This window comes from Lactuca sativa, chromosome 8 (genome assembly GCF_002870075.4).
Source record: "Lactuca sativa cultivar Salinas chromosome 8, Lsat_Salinas_v11, whole genome shotgun sequence".
In the NCBI taxonomy this organism is placed as follows: Eukaryota; Viridiplantae; Streptophyta; class Magnoliopsida; order Asterales; family Asteraceae; genus Lactuca; species Lactuca sativa.
This window is the reverse complement of record NC_056630.2, coordinates 136,699,023-136,717,703: the sequence shown is the minus strand read 5'-3', so window position 1 is coordinate 136,717,703 and position 18,681 is coordinate 136,699,023.

The following is an 18,681-nucleotide window of genomic DNA, read 5'->3' as shown; positions in this document are numbered from 1 at the left end:
AAGCAGTTTTCTCGGTTTTAATCCCTTCTTTTCGCAATTTTGACAATTTTGGCCCAAATTGGAAAATTTTTGCAACTTTGGTCCTTTTTAATTTAAAAAGCATTTTAAACCTTTGAAAAGGGTTTGGAACACTTATAGTCCACTGTTTTACAGAAAATCACAGTTTTAGCCCTCCAAAACAGAAAAATTCGCATAATGGGCCTCATTGGGCCGAAATTTTCATTTTTAGCCCACTAAGCTTGAAATTCATGTTTTTAATCCTCTAATTAAGTGTATTTCCAGAAATTGATTTATGGAAACTGTTTTGGCACACTTCCTCCATCAGAATCTGTGAAATGTCAATTTGGGCCCTCAATTTTGTATTTTTCACATTTTTGGCCCAAAATTTGTGTTTTTAACCCAAAGAAAATTATTACTAAACCACTTAGCCATTTTTCTTGAAACACTTTGTATGTAGAAGTATGTTTGAAGCTAAAATCATAAAACATAAGTTATATCTCGGTTTTGAGGGGTTTTATGGCTAGATCCAACATTAAAACACATAAAAGCATACATATAAGCATGGAAATCATACAAGGCATACAAAACACATATAGATCTACACTTTCACTTGTATTCCCCCCCCCCCCATAAAACTCATAAAAACAGAAAATAGGGGGTATGAAGCTCACCTTGGGGTGTTGATTCGGTTTTGCAAGGAAAAATGGAAGGAAAATGAAGTGTTTTTGGCCTTAGCTCCCTTTGATGAAGATCTCGAGTTTTGAGATGGTTCTAGGATGCAAGATCACGATTTTTGCATAGGTTAGGAAAGGATTTTGATAACAAAAGAATTTAAACCATAGATCTATGCATAATCTTACCTTAGATGAAATTTTGTGGAGATTTCCTCTTGAATGCTTCCTAGAACTCGAGATTTTTGAGTGGAAAGGGAGAGTTGTTCTTGAGTGATCTAGAGAGGATTTGAGAGATTTTTGTGAGTGTGTGTGGGTGTATGGCCGAGAGTGAGAGAGAGGAAGGAGTGAGATGATTTTTGAGGTGATACTTGCATGGGAAAAGGAAATATCTTGCATGGAGATCCTATGGACAATAATGAGGTGGCACACTTAAGTCAACTCTTCCTTATCTTCTTGGATTTGGGCCTTTGGGCCGAGATTTTTGAAAGGGAAAAGAAAATTTTGGGCTTTTTCCCTTAAGCCCAAAATTAGAGTTAGTTAGAGTGTGTTTTATGCTTAAAAGAATGTAGTAGGATTTTTATGTTTTTCTTGAACTAGTTTTAGGTTATTCATGTATCAAGGCTCTTAATCCATTTCATTCTAGGCCCAACATGACCTAAAATGTTAAAATAATTAAGTGTGGGTCCAATTAGAGCCCAATTAGGGTTCTAAGCCCATGATAATCTAATTGGAAGCCCATGATAACCTCTAACGCTGGCGCTCAACCCGAGGAGGAAACTCCGGTTGAACCGATTGACGAATCATTACCTCTTAGACGTTCCGTAGAGTTAGTGTTCCACCCGTGTTGTATGGTTTTCATATAACTATCGAGGGTGATATGTATATTAGTGATAGTACACTAATAAATTTGGACGAACCTAACAGCTACACGGAAGCCATGGCAGGCCCGGAGTCTGCGAAGTGGAAAGAGGCGAAGGACAGTGAGATTCAGTCTATGTATGACAACTAAGTTTGGAATTTGGTTGACCATGTGCCCGGACGTAAGACGGTCGGGTGCAAGTGGATCTTCAAGAAGAAGACCGACATGGATGGCAATGTGCACACATATAAAGCGCGAATGGTTTCACTCAAACTCCCGGAGTTGACTATGATTAAACCTTCTCACCGGTTGCCAAGATAAAATCTATTAGGGTGATGATGGCCATTGCTGCATTTCATGATTATGAAATATGGCAAATAGATGTCAAAACCGCTTTCCTTAATGGGAAGTTGGCTGAGGATGTTTACATGGCTCAGCCAGAGGGTTTTGTCAATGCGAAGCATCCCAATAGAGTGTGCAAGCTTGAGAAGTCCATTTATGGACTTAAGCAAACGCCTCGCAGATGGAATCTTTGTTTCGACAAGAAAGTCAAAGAGTTTGGTTTTCTACAAAGCGAGGATGAATCATGTGTATATGTCAAAGACAGTGGGAGTATAGTTAGCTTCCTCGTATTGTATGTCGATGACATACTACTCATAGGAAACGAAATCCCAACACTGCATGAGGTCAAGTCCTGGCTCGGGAAGTGCTTCGCTATGAAGGACCTCGGAGAGGCTTCCTATATTTTGGGAATAAGGATAGGGAGAGACAGAAGTAAGATACTAATAGGACTTAGTCAGAATACTTACTTGGACAAGGTACTAAAACGTTTTAGTATGGAGAATTCAAAGAAAGGGGAGTTACCGATCCAAAGTAATGCCAAGTTGAGTAAGACTCAATGCCCGAGTACCAAAGTCGAGATAGCAAAAACGAGCCGAGTACCATACGCTTCCGCAGTTGGCTCAATTATGTATGTTATGACTTCTACTCGCCCTGATGTGGCCTTCGCTTTCAGCATGGTCAACAGATATCAAGGGAACCCTGGCAGAGCGCATTGGACCACAGTCAAAAACATTCTTAAGTACCTTCGGAGGACCAAGGAATGGTTTCTAGGCCTCGGTGGGAGTGATGACTTAAAGGTGCGAGGGTACAGTGATGCCAGTTTTCAGACCGACAGGGACAACTACCGTTCCCAGTCGGGCTGGTTCTTTACCCTTAATGGAGGAGCAGTGACTTGGAAAAGTTCCAAGCAAGAGACCATGGCTGATTCAACATGCGAATCAGAGTACATTGCAGCGAGAGAAGCGTCAAAGGAGGCAATATGGTTGAAGAACTTCATTGGAGACCTTGGAGTTGTGCCGGCCATAAAGGAGCCCATGGAAATTTTCTGTGATAATGAAGGAGCAGTTGCCTTGACCAAGGAACCGAGGGATCACGGTAGATCTCGACATATCGATAGAAAATACCACTTTATTCGACATCGGGTGGAAGAATGACTCCTCTTAGTGAAGAGGGTATTGCCAGAGGATAACCCAGCAGATCCGCTTACGAAGGGACTGAGCAGGGTTAAGCACTTATAGCACACTAGGAGCATCGGACTGAAGGACAATATTAGTTTAGATTAGATAGTTTAGAAACATGTAATAGATAAATTGTAATTAACATTTGATGATTAAATAAAATAGTATTATTTATTAGTAATGTTATTGTCTTATGTTAATTGTTTACCTATTGTTTCATTTTGCATGTTTTGACTTCCTGAATAATAAGAATTATTCGAACCGTCCACAACTGTTCATATGTGGGAAGTAGGTATGAATGAAGACTGTCATGAATTGGTGTGTAGATTAACTAAAATGTATTAGACATAACAAAAGTTTGCTACAACGTTCATGAGTGCTTATGAGTTTGATTTGAGAATTGGAATAAACCCTCGCTTGTTGGAATCACTTCATGGAATTTATCTCGAGTGATCGCAAGACGATAATATCATATGGTCTTAAAACCTAGATATATGGTTTATTGTTTGGTAATTGGTTATGCATTGATAATGCGTAAACGCATCAGTAACTTGATGTTATAAAACGCATTGTTATGTATGATTTGATTAGTAAATAGTAAATGCATATAAGTCGAAGTTTATCTGTTCCTTTTATCCTAAGAGGGTAAAAGCGATATCAAGGCCCCTCGATGATTTGGTTTGACTTATGTGTCGAGCCCAGTCAGGACTGAATTGATGTGTTCAATTAAGTTCTATGTCAAACGAATCAGAGATCGAGAAACAAACTGCTGGACAATAAGTATGACTATGTTCCATGTAATTGTCAGCACGATATCGAGAATGGAGGACTATACGATCCCTTATGTAAAGGACAGGTTACTGATAAGATCAGAGTTCGACAGCGTCTTTGAGAGCTACGATTGCTAATCGGAATGTGCTTACATTTGTAGTTACTAGACTTATCCAAATGGGAGACTGTTGGATTAGTGTTTAAGCCCGTAACTATATTTGGTAAGTACTTGACCTGGTTGTGCATGGTCCTTTTGGGTTGCCTTCACCATAGCACCTTGACAGGGTATTTTATGGAGAGCGAGAGAGAGAGAAGATATTTATGTATATTAATATATTATAAGAATAATATATTAAAGGATAAATCATATTATTTGATTAATATTAGTCGTAGATTAATTATGAATTGATTTGGAGACTAAAAGTGATTAATTGAATAAAGGGGACTTAAACTGTCAAATGTGTGATAGTTGTATTTGATGGGTTTTAGCCATAAGAACTTTCCTATGTGCGCATGCAAAACCCTAATGCTTGGATCTAGGCTTTCTAATAAACATGCATTGAATCCAAGACTTCTAATTACTAATTAGGCTAAACAAGAACATTAAAACAGATCTAGAACCATACCTTTGAGTTCCTTGTTGATCTTGAGGTCTTGGAGCTTCTAGAGTCACAAATGTCACTCCTCTAATGGCTTACAAACACCAAAGCAAGAAGGATGATTTGGGAGAGAGGAGAGGGGAGGAATTCGACCAGAGGTTCCTTACTTTAGGTCAAGTGTCGAATTCCATCAGCCATGGGGTCTATTTATACTTGTAGACTCCTTAAGGATTACAGATAAGTCCCTATCAGATAATCTTCTCTTAAGGCTATCCAAATCCATTCCATAGATAAGTATATGGACGATTTTAGCTTTCCTAAAGCTCTTAGAATCCGTCCAAAGTATATCCTAATGGATTTACAGTTTAAAGCTTAACTATCAAACAATTGACAGTTTATACCCCTTTATTTAATTAATCTCTTTAAGTCACCAAATTAATTCTAATTAATTCTATGACTTATATTAATCAAATAACAAATATATTATTCATTATATTATTCCCATAATATATTAATAATATTTATTCTCTCTTAATAAATCATCCTATCAAGTTGCTATGGTGAAGGCAACCCAAAAGGACCATGCACAACCGGATATAGTTACAGCCTTAGACACTATTCCAACAGTCTCCCACTTGGATAAGTCTAGTAACTATACAAGTACAATTTGGTTTGCAATCGTAGCTCTCAAAGACGCTGTCAACTCTGATCTAATCAATCTTGTCCTTTAGATAAGGGAACGTACAGTCCTCTGTTAGATATCATGCTGACAATTCTATGGAATGGTTAGTCAAGCATTTAGGTTTCTCAATCTCTGATTTATTTGACATAGAACTTAATCGAACACATCAATTCAGTTCTGACCGGGCCCGGCACATAAGTCAAATCAAATCATCGAGCGGCCGAGATATCGCTTTTACCTTCTTAGATAAAAGTTATAGATAAACTTCGACTTATATGCATTTACTTATTCATTTACCAACTATACACAACAATACGTTTTATAACACCAAGTTACTGATGCGTTTTCGTATTATCAATGTACAATCAATTAACAAATAATAAACCATATATCTAGGTTTTAAGACTATATGATATTATCGTCTTGCGATCACCTTTTATATCTTATTCCATAAGGTGATTCCAGCAAGCGCGGGTTTATTCCAATGCTCAAAACTATTTCATAAGCACTCATGAACGTTGCAGCAACCCTTTGCTATGTCTAACACCATTTAGACACTCTACACACCAATTCACGACAATCTTCTTTCATATCTACTTCCAACATATGAACGATTGTGGACCATTTGAATAATTCGATTATTCCTAATAAACTCAATTATTCCGGAAGTCAAAACATGCAAAGAGAAACAATAGCTAAATAATTAACATAAGATAGTAACATTACTTATAAATAAAACTCCTTTATTTAATCATCACATGTTAATTACATTTATCTATTACACATTTCTAATACTATCTAATCTATGCTAATATCATCCTTCAGCCCAATACTCCTAGTATGCTGCAAGTGCTTAACCCTACTCAGTCCCTTCGTAAGCGGATCTGCTGGGTTATCTTCTGACGATATCCTCTTAACTACGAGTTGTCCTTCTTCTACACGATGTCTAATGAAGTGATACTTTCTGTCGATATGTCTTGATCTACCATGATCCCTCGGTTCCTTGGTTAAGGCAACCGCACCTTCGTTATCACAGAAAATCTCCATTGGTTCCTTTATGGCAGGTACGACTCCAAGATCACCGATGAAGTTCTTTAGCCATATTGCCTCCTTCGACGCTTCGCTCGCTGCAATGTACTCTGATTCGCACGTTGAATCAGCTACTGTTTCCTGCTTGGAACTTTTCCATGTCACTGCTCCTCCATTTAGGGTAAAGACCCAGCCCGACTGCGAACGGTAGTTGTCCCTGTCGGTCTGAAAACTGGCGTCACTATACCCTCGCACCTTCAAGTCATCACTTCCTCCGAGGACTAAGAACCATTCCTTTGTCCTCCGAAGGTACTTAAGGATATTCTTCACCGCTATCCAATGGGCTTTGCCAGGATTCCCTTGATATCTGCTAACCATGCTCAAAGCGAAGGCTACATCAGGGCGAGTACAAGTCATAGCGTACATGATTGAGCCAACTGCGGAAGCGTATGGTACTCGGCTCATTTCTGCTATCTCAGCTTCGGTACTCGGACTTTGAGTCTTACTCAACTTGGCATTACTTTGTATCGGTAGTTCTCCCTTCTTTGAGTTTTCCATACTAAAACGTTTTAGTACCTTCTCTAAGTAAGTATTCTGACTAAGTCCAATTAGTCTCTTACTTCTTTCTCTTATTATCCTTATTCCCAAAATGTAAGAGGCTTCTCCGAGGTCCTTCATAGCGAAACACTTCCCGAGCCAGGACTTAACTTCCTGCAGAGTCGGGATGTCGTTTCCTATGAGTAATATGTCATCGACATATAAAACGAGGAAGCTTACTACACTCCCACTGGCTTTGACATATACACAAGATTCGTCTTCGCTTCGTACAAATCCAAACTCTTTGACTTTCTCATCGAAACAAAGATTCCATCTGCGAGATGCTTGCTTAAGTCCATAAATGGACTTCTCAAGCTTACACACTCTATCCGGATGCTTCGGATCCACAAACCCCTCTGGCTGAGCCATGTAAACATCCTCAGCCAACTTTCCGTTAAGGAAAGCGGTCTTGACATCCATTTGTCAAATCTCATAATCATGAAATGCGGCAATTGCTAACATCACTCTAATAGATTTAATTTTCGCAACTGGTGAGAAGGTCTCATCATAGTCAACTCCGGGAGTTTGAGTAAAGCCCTTCGCAACCAATCGCGCTTTATATGTGTGTACGTTCCCATCCACGTCGGTCTTCTTCTTGAAGATCCATTTGCACCCAACGGTCTTACGTCCGGGCACGTAATCAACCAAATTCCAAACTTGGTTATCATACATGGATTGGATCTCGCTATCCATTGCCTCTTTCCACTTTGCAGACTCCGGGCCTGCCATGGCTTCCTTGTAGCTATTAGGTTCATCAAGACTTACTAGTGTACCATCACTAATATACGTGTCCCCTTCGGTAGTAATATGAAAGCCATAGAACTGGGGATGAACTCTAACTCTATCGGAACGTCTAAGAGGTAAGGATTCGTCAATTGGTTCAACCGGAGTTTCCTCCTCGGGTTGAGCGCCAGCGGTAGAGGTTCCTTCATCCATCGACTCTTGAATCTCTTCAAGTTCGATTTGCCTCCCACTGTCTCCTTGGCTTATGAGTTCTCGCTCTCGGAAAACTCCTCTTCTCGCAACGAAGACAACATTGTCCTTCGGTCTATAGAAGAGATATCCAAAGGATGTCTGCGGGTAGCCGATGAAAATACATCGCTCACTTCGAGGTTCAAGCTTGTCGTGAGTATCTCGTCTTACGAAAGCCTCGCAACCCCAAACCTTGATATGTGCCAACGAGGGAACTTTCCCTGTCCACATCTCGTGAGGTGTTTTGGCAACCTTCTTAGTAGGGACTCGGTTAAGGATATGGGCGGCAGTCTCTAAGGCATACCCCCAAAAAGAGATTGGTAGTGAAGCACGACTCATCATAGAGCGAACCATATCCAATAAGGTTCGATTACGCCTTTCTGCCACACCATTCAACTGCGGTGTCCTAGGAGGCGTCAATTGCGAAACTATTCCACACTCCTTGAAATAATCGTGGAATTCAAGACTTAGGTACTCTCCTCCTCGATCGGATCGAAGCATCTTGATTTTCCTGCCCAGTTGATTCTCCACTTCATTCTTGAACTCTTTGAACTTTTCAAAGGTGTCTGACTTTTGCTTGATTAAGTAGATATACCCATATCTACTATAATCATCGGTAAAAGTCACATAGAAGCGGTTTCCATCCTTCGTGGTTGATCTAAACGGTCCACATACATCGGTATGTATTAGGTCCAATAGACCCTCGCCCCTTTCACAAGTACTTGTGAAGGGCGACTTAGTCATCTTTCCAAGCAAACAAGACTCGCATGTGTCATCTTCCCTAAGGTCGAATGACTCCAACACTCCATCCTTTTGGAGTTGGGCTATGCGTTTCTTGTTGACATGTCCAAGACGACAATGCCACAAGGATGCTTTATCCATGCTAGTGGAAGAATCAATATTCAAAACATCATTTCCAAAGTCATCAACAATCATAACAGTTTCATATATTCCATTACATGGTATAGCTTCAAAGTAAAAGACACCATTTAGATAAGCCAAAATAGAACCGTTCTCATTATTAAAAGAAAATCTAAATCCTTGTCTAAACAAACCATGAAATGAAATGATGTTTCTTGCCATTTCTGGCGAATAGCAACAATTGTTCAAATCTAAAACTAAACTATTCCTAAGCACTAAGGAATACACTCCAATCTTGGTTACAGGCGACGATCTTCTGTTCCCCATGATTAGATTGATCCTTCCTTGCTCCACATCCCTACTTCTTCTTAGTCCCTGCACATTTGAACAAATGTGATAACCACAACCGGTATCAAGAACCCAAGAAATAGCATGATTAGAGTCGTTAGATTTGATTGTATATATACCTGCGAAAGATGGCTTGATCTTTCCTTCTTTGATTGCTTGCAGGTAATCCGGGCAGCTTCTCTTCCAATGTCCTATCTTGTGGCAGTGGTGACACTCTGCCTCCTTCGGGTTAGAGCAGGGCTTGGCGGGATCAACTTTGGTCCCACTAGAAGAGGCACCATCTCGGGCTTTCACCTTGTGATAGTTCTTCGATGAAGCTTTCCTCTTCTTTCCCTTCCCTTGTCCAATAGCCAAGACAGGAGCAGCGGGCGGATTGGGAGTAGGTGCAACAGACTTGTCTTTAAAGTTGCTCTCAGCAACCCTCAAGAGACCTTGGAGTTTGCTTAGGGTGACCTCTTCTTTGTTCATGTGGTAGGTCATCCTAAATTGATTGTACATCGGAGGCAAAGAGTGAAGCACCATGTCGATCGCCAAATCCTCACCGAAGTCAACATTTAACTTGCGAAGGCGGTCGACATACCTTTGCATCTTTTGCAAGTGCACGGTAAGAGATTCTCCATGACCCATCTTCGCGGAAATCATGTTAGTGAAAATCTCGTACCTCTCTTGTCTCGCATTTTGGTGGTACCTTTCCAATAAGTCTTGGTGCATCTCGTACGGGTACATGTCCTCGTAGGACTTTTGGAATTCGGAGTTCATGGTGGCGATCATGATGCAATGTACCTTCGTTGCATCTCGCTCATGAGTTTCAAAGGCGGTGATTTCGGCTGGAGTAGCGATTTCGGTGTTGATTTTCTCGAGCTTCTCATCAAGGACATACTCTTTGTCCTCATAGCGAGCAATGGTGCGAATGTATCTTATCCATTCGCTAAAGTTCGTTCCATCGAAGGTGACCTTTTGGCAAAGGCTCATCAATGTGAAAGAACTAGCAGCAGCGTTGTTTGCGTTCGACATCTATAATTAGAAAAGGACAAAGATAGATTAGAATAAGAATCCCTAATTATCACCCAATAAGAAAATTAGGGCTAGGATCCAACAATATCATTTACATACTAGAAAAGGGATGCCGTAATCTAACATGCAAATAAATTGAAGGTAAGTGAATGACGATTCACTAATTCTCCATCACGAAACTTAAACTATTAGTCCTAAGTGTTTTTGAGAATTCCTAGGTTCGGATGAGATTCATTGAAACTATTCAATGGCATGTTTAAATCTCGATATGCCCCTCTTGTTTGTGACTGGGATGCCGAGGATCACAAAGCGGGTGTGAATTACCATGCAAATTCACATGGCGCCTTCATTGTAACAATCACCTATTCGACGTGCCGGTAAACCACACACGCTCCATCGAACTATGATAAACAACGAATCACCCTTTGCCACCTTCGCTTAGAACCAATTAGTGTGCCGGTAAACCACACACACTCCACCAACATCTTAGCAAGGTGCAAAGTGTAATTTCATGGGATTGCATCAATTCACTTTTCCTAAAGTAACTAGGATTGGGAAATTTTTGAAATATGTGTAGTTACTTGTATTTCTTATTATACTTTTAATGAGAGGATGAGGTTGCCCTATCCTACCCGTTCGGCTAACGACCCTCCACCAATCAAGCAAGCGGTGGGTGTGAGTGTACACCCATTAAGCGCCATTTTATAGGCCGCAACCTTATACCCACCTTATAGATCGGCTTCGTGAATGAGGCCTACTAACGGTAAGACTAGCATTTAGTTATACATATATATATTATTCTAGTAATATCATATTAGTATAGGGTTGTATTTTAAAACTTTTAAAATCTAGGGTTTGAAATTTAAGTTGTCTAAATTAAAACTTTTAATCACAAAAGTAAATTTCAAAACATGAGGGTAGGTTTTAAACATTTAAAACATGGAGGATCAAATAACAAATAATTCCAATTAACAATTAATATCCTAATTATCTATATTTGATTTATTCAAGATTTCTTTTTAAGATAATTACCAAAATAATCAAAATAATTAATTAATTATCATATAAGGAAATTAAATATTTAATTAGTTGATAATTACCTTTAACTAGATCAAGATAATAGTTATATTTATCAGAAAAACGAATTAATGTTGATCTAATTAGTTTATGGTAAGTTAAGATGAGATAAACACAAAGAAATCCCGAATCTGGCCATTCCTGACGCCTGGACTCGCCGAGTGCACAAATGGACTCGCCGAGTCAGGCCTACTCGCCGAGTCCACTTTGAGACTCGCCGAGTCCATGACTCAGAAACCAAAAATTCGAATTTTGCAGGTTTGTTTCAGTTAATCAAGCAACAATTTACAGAAAACCAAGCTAGGCTCTGATACCACTGATGGGTTTTAGCCATAAGAACTTTCCTATGTGCGCATGCAAAACCCTAATGCTTGGATCTAGGCTTTCTAATAAACATGCATTGAATCCAAGACTTCTAATTACTAATTAGGCTAAACAAGAACATTAAAACAGATCTAGAACCATACCTTTGAGTTCCTTGTTGATCTTGAGGTCTTGGAGCTTCTAGAGTCACAAATGTCACTCCTCTAATGGCTTACAAACACCAAAGCAAGAAGGATGATTTGGGAGAGAGGAGAGGGGAGGAATTCGACCAGAGGTTCCTTACTTTAGGTCAAGTGTCGAATTCCATCAGCCATGGGGTCTATTTATACTTGTAGACTCCTTAAGGATTACAGATAAGTCCCTATCAGATAATCTTCTCTTAAGGCTATCCAAATCCATTCCATAGATAAGTATATGGACGATTTTAGCTTTCCTAAAGCTCTTAGAATCCGTCCAAAGTATATCCTAATGGATTTACAGTTTAAAGCTTAACTATCAAACAATTGACAGTTTATACCCCTTTATTTAATTAATCTCTTTAAGTCACCAAATTAATTCTAATTAATTCTATGACTTATATTAATCAAATAACAAATATATTATTCATTATATTATTCCCATAATATATTAATAATATTTATTCTCTCTTAATAAATCATCCTATCAAGTTGCTATGGTGAAGGCAACCCAAAAGGACCATGCACAACCGGATATAGTTACAGCCTTAGACACTATTCCAACAGTATTTTGGGCTGGAAAACCTAATGGATAAAGGGATGAACGAAATTATGATGGGACCCATTATATTTTCGTCCATGGCCTTATTCCAGATGGTTCCATGGGTTGCTTAATGTTTAAGCTGTCCATTAGGGTTTTGACTGAAACCCTAGCTGCTCATAGTATAAATAGAACCCCTAGGCTACAGAAATTGGCCACTGCTTCTCTAAGAAACCTAGAGCCGATTTTGTGTGCCTCCTCCCTCTCTCATATACTAACATCTTGCTAGTTGGTGTTTGTAAGCCATTAGAGGAGTTACACTTGTGACTCAAAGCTCAAGGAAGAAGAAAGATCAAGAGTTATTCAAGAGGTAATCATCTAGATCTCATTAGTTACATTGATTTTGTAATATGTATGCTAGATCCAGGGTTTCAAATCTTGGATGAATTGCATGTACAATAGAGAAACCTAGATCCAAGTATTTAGGGTTTGCATGTACACATAGGAATGTTCTTGTGGCTCAAACCCATCAATCTCGGGTGTCTTTGACATAAGAGACATATCCGGAACAACCCTGATGAATATAGTGTCTGACCCTAGCTGTTGAACATAGAATCGGCCCACACTGAGCTCTCTCTCCCTGAACCACTAACTCTCCCCCCACTCGGGGTCCGAATATGTACCAACTAATGCTCAAAATCAATCACTATCTCATTGGGGCTCAACCAATCCATCCCTACAATAACTTTGTTCCACACAAAGGAATGGAAACAAATCAAGCGGATACTGCTCACTGAGTATCTCAAGAACACAACCCCAATGAATCCGCGATACCCGAACATATCGATCATATGCAATATCGACATCTAAGGGCAATCTAGCTCCCCTAGAGCTCCAAAAAAACCTCTTGCTAAGCACAACCGATACAAAAGATTGGGTAGCCCCCGAATCAAATAATACCAATGCGGAGATACCATTCACAAGGAACGATCCTAAGATAAAACAAACAAATATAAGAAGAAAAATCAATGTAAATAAAGAGATAAGGAGAATATACATACCCGTCACCACATTAGGTGTTGCGCGAGCCTCCTCGGTTGTCAACGGAAAAGCCATGCTCTTCGCCACAGGCGCATCCACCTTTCCCTAGCAGCCATTAGTGATCCATGGAGTCATTGGAGAGGATGCTACCATTGGTCCTACTGCTGCCAAATTCGGACAATAGGCCTTCTTGTGGCCCTTATAATTGCAATGGAAGCAAATCAGATCAGATACTAAGGTGGTCGTGGTGGTAGTAGCTGTGCAATCCTTGCTAATATGATATGGCCGACCGCACTTGAAGCAACCAAAACCACCCACCATGCCCCCCCATCATGCATCTTGTCGCACTTACCACAGCCGCCCCAACCCTGCTGGCCTCTCGATCTCGAATCAAATACCTTGGGCCTCTTGCTTGAGCCCCTTGAAATCTTAGCTTGATCCAGCTTTCTTTTCCTCTCCATCTCAAGATCAATTTCCCTCTCTATGTCTCTTGCAATCACATCCTCCAATGTCTTGCAACCGGATCGGCTCATGAACTGTCGAATATCACACCTCAACATCTCATGATATCTTGCTTTCATCAGTTCCTCATCCATCACATACTGCAAAACCAACAGCACCCGCTCGCGGAACATAGATGTGATCTCAACCACTGTCTCAATAGTCTGGCAAAGGTCCTGGAACTCCCTTGCTAACTGCTATACCTCAATCACCGGTGCAAACTCAAGTCGAAAGCTAGTCACAAAGTCAACCCATCACATCGAATCAACTGCCTCATCACCCACAGAGCGCCCAACCTCCTCCCATCAATCTCGAGCTCTGTCTTTCAGAAGACAGGAAGCAAGTCTAAACTTTGACCCATCAGGACAACTGCTAGCACGGATGGCGTTAGCGACATCCGCTAACCAACGTTTGCTCGCGAGTGGGTCCTTCTCCCCAGAGTACTCCGAAGCCCCACATGCTCGGAACTCCCGGAAGGTCAACGTGCGAGCTCCCATAAATGCCACCATCTCATACCAGAAAGCGCTCAATCGCTCATCCAAAATCTCTAGAATGTGATTTACATATTCACAAATCAAAGCATATCATAAACACGTATGGGTATTTTGGGAAAACTTACTTGAGCTCGGTCGATTGCATGCAGCACACCCTTTTTCTTTTATTAGAAAACCATTTTTATAAAACATGTAGTTTTGAAAAATCCTACGAAACCCTCAGTTTGAGTTCAGACACGCCCGAGAGTATGTCCGGATCCCTCAAATTAAGGCTTTGATACCAACTTGTAACGTCCCGAAAATTAAGAGTAAAAATTTTGATTTTTAAATTAATTAAAACCATTATCCAAAAAAACATCATAGAAACCATGGTGAATCAAAATGTATCAATATCATCCAAGTACATCAGAGTAATATAAAAATGCGGAACGATGTGGTGTGTGCACTGCAATTATCTCAGGCTCTTCCCCTTCGAACCAGAAGTACCTGAAACATCAACTGAAAACCCTAAGCACAAAGCTTATTGAGTTCCCCAAAATACCACATACCATACATATTAAACATATAATGGGCCCCGCCCGCCATCAAGCCCCGCTCAGTAAACAGGTATGTCAGTCATCAGGCCCCGCCTGGCATCGGGCCCCACCCCGTATACATATAAACATATAATCATAAAAATACATGCAATAATCATAAAGATAAATAGCATACAGGATAGTCATCGGGCTCCTCCGGGTAAACATATAAACACATAACACATGCAAGAGTCACACAAATAACTAGCATCGTAACATATCAAACCATGGGTCGGAATTGGTGCCTTTAGCCCGCTAAACACAGTGAGGAAACTCACCTCTAGTTGTTGAATCTCTCAAATAAATCTCAGTCTGCTGGTCCAGAAAATCCATGCGCTCATCAAATAATATCCAATTAATAATTGGATCTTGACCCATAATCAAGTATATAAGCTACTTGTCCAATATCTAGGGTAAAAGACCATTTTACCCATTTTCATACTTGGCCCAAAACCAAGGCCCAACCCATATGCTCAAAAGGCCTGAATTCCGAAATGGCATCACAAAGCCTAACTTCCAAATTGGGCCCAAAAATCATCATGGACCTAATCCCAACAAATTTCATAGTCTATCCATGGGCTAAAGTCAGAAGTCTAGTGGCCCAACAAGGCCCAATCCCTAAAAGCCCAAGATATGTCCCAAACCCGAGAAATTCAACCCAAAAGTCAATATGCTGAGTATGCGGAGCGTACTCAGCTCGTACGCTTAGCATACTCCTTCCGAGGCCAGTACGCGCAGCGTACGAGCTGGGTACACCCAACGTACTCCCCAGATTACCAAACCACCCATTAAGCACGTAATTGGTTAATCCAACATGCTAAACTCTCAGATTTGATTCTAATGTTGGATTAGTGTCTAAGTCCATAACTATTTTGGTATGTACTTGACCCGATGGTGCATGGTCCTTTTGGGTTGCCTTCACCAAAGCAACTTGATTGGAGAAATAAATAAAGAGAGAGGTTATTATGATTTTTTAATATGTTATAAGAATAATATATTAAAGAAGAAATCATATTTGTTTAATTAATATTGGTAAATAATTAATTAAGAATTAATTTTGTGATCAAATGTAATTAATTAAACTAGAGGGGCTGAATTGTAATTATGTGATAGTTACAAAATATGGTAATGGTTCTAATAAATATGGGTTGAACGAATTCAAGGAGATAAGGATCCTTGAAATCGTCCAAAGGATAAAAGATAAGGGTTTACAAGGCTTATCTTATGGTTGCTTGGTGGGCAAGCAACTAGATAAGGATAAGGACTGAAACCTAATCTCTACACCTATATAAATAACCCTAAGGCCATAAGAATTCGTCCATGCCTTGTCTAGGGTTCCTAGAAACGAATTTTATACCTCTTCCCTCTCTCTCTTGCTTCTCCATTTGCTCTTGGTGTTTGTGAACCATTAGAGGAGTGACACTTGTGACTCTAAGCCTTCCAAAGTCAATACAAGGAGATTTGGGATTGTTATTGCTACATAACAATCAAGGTAATATTATAAACCTATTCTTATGTTAATATGATTACTTATATGCTAGAATTAGGGTTTCTTTATGTGTTCATAATGTTGTGTATCTAATAGTGAAAACATAGATCCAATTCTAGGATTGCATGCACACATAGGATTGTTTGTACAAATCCCATCAGTGGTATCAAAGCCTTTGGTTAACTTGGTTTCAATTAGTATTATACAATTGTATGAACTTGACATATTAGGGTTTATAGCCAATAAACCCTAGGAGGCTAAAAATTTCGAGATTAGGGTTTCTATACCCTAATTTGCAAAAATTTGAAAGGGTTTCAAATCCTTTACTTAAGCCTCAAGATTTCGAAATCTAGGGTTTGAAAAACCCCATGATTTTCGAAATTAGCCTCCTCCCCAAAATAAGATCCTAAATTTTAGGGATTTGGATTATCCCATATCTTGTAATTATCCTCTAGTTGTTATATATGGTAATTATAGATTTTGCATTATCCTAACCATAATTTCGAAATCTAGAGAGATAATTAAGGGATTAGGATATCTTAAATGTATAAATGGTAATTATCCTCATGATTTAGATAATCCCTTATGATTTAATAACTAAATTAATAGTCTAATTCAAGATAATTATTAAATCAAGAGTTTTAATATTTAAAATATTAATTTATATGACATAAATTCGAAAATTTTAAGAGAGATTAAAACTAAATTGTTTTGAAAAGCTTCAAAACTTGCCCTCAAGTTTTGGAATTTAAAAGTTGATTAAAAGTTTAATTAGGATGTTAAATTCTAAAACCCTAGTATTGTTTTGAAAAGGTTCAAATTACACCCTTATGGTTTTATTAATTAATTAAGGTGTATAATTAAAAGAAGTTTAATAAATCCATAAAAGTTTTGGTTTACAATTAAAAATATAATTGTTATATTTGACCACCTAGTATTTTAAAGTGTAAAACACACCCTATACTATATATAACATTAAAAGTCTAACATTATATATATGAATGAGTAAAAGTCAGTCTTACCGTTAGTAGGCCTCATTCACGAAGCTGGTCTATAAGGGGTGTTTAAGGAAATTGCCTATAAAATGGTGATTGAATGGGTATCCACTCTTACCCACCGCACTCTTAACTAGTGGAGGGTCGTTAGCCGAACGGGTAGGATAGGACGAAACCTTCCATTATAAGTATAATGAATTATTAAAGTAACTAAATGTTTTCATAAAATTCCCAATCTTAGTTACTTAGGCAAAAGTGAATTGATGCAATTCCATGAAATTACACTTTGTACCCTTGCGAAGACGTTAGTGGAGCGTGTGTGGTTTATCGGCACACTAAATGGTTCTAAGTGAAGGTAGCAAAGGGTGACTCAATGTTTGTCATAGTTCGGTGGAGCGTGTGTGGTTTACCGGCACATCCAATAGATGACTGTAACATGTGAGGGCACCATGTAAGTTTGCATGGTTATTCACACCCGCTTTGTGATCCTCGGCATCCCAGTCACAAACTAGAGGGGCATATCGAGATTTAAACATGCCATTGAAAGTTCAGTGAATCTCAAAGGATCTAGGAGTTTTCATAGATTTAAAACTTCAATTCTTTTTCGTTTTTCGTGGTGGAAATTAGTGAATCGTCATTCACTTACCTTCAAATATTCTGCAATTAGGGTTACGGCATCCCTCTCCCGAGTTGTAGAATATTGTGTTGGGTCCTAGTCTTAGTAACTCATTTGGGTGATTTACTAAGGACTCAATCAATCAACTAACTTGAATTCGTTTTCTCCCGTTTTGTAGATGTCAAAGTTCGACAACTATGGTCTTCCCAAATCCCGTGGAACAAGCTTTCCACATGAAGATGATATTCCACGATTTGATCGAGGAACAAGAGATCATACTTCACTTCCTCCTCCTCCGATTATTCTCCCTAACCTACAAGTTCGAAGGCTTGAAAAGTTCAAGATCACTCAAGCCCTTTTGGCAAGTAAACATAAAGAAGGAAAGTCGGTGTGTGCACACGTCATAGGGATGAAGTCACACATTGATAGGATCCGTTGTCTGTGAGGAAATGGTTGTTGATTGGGTTCTTTAGTCACTTCCTAACTCGTATAGTGAGTTCGTAAGAGAGTACTATATGATGAACCACGACGTGACCCTTATAGATCTCACATATATGCTTATTGTTGCTGAATCAGTAATGGTTTGGCGCAATAGAAAAGCAAAGTTGATTGGTGAATCCGCCTTCAAGACCTCTATGGATATAGATAATGGCAACGAAAGACATGCTATGATCGAAAAGTTTGATCATAAGAGAAAGGAAATGTCTGAAGTAGTTCCATGTCATGTTCCAAAAGAGTCAATTTGCTGTTATTTCCAAGAGAAAGGGCATTGGAGACGAAGCTGCCCTATTTACCTAAGAGATCTAAGATATGGGAGAGTCAAAACGTATGGCTTTGCTTTAGGTAAAATCCATTGACTAACTCTCTTAAGCTTCTATTCTAGATTCTTAATATATAATGTGATAAGATTACAATTGATGTTTTGT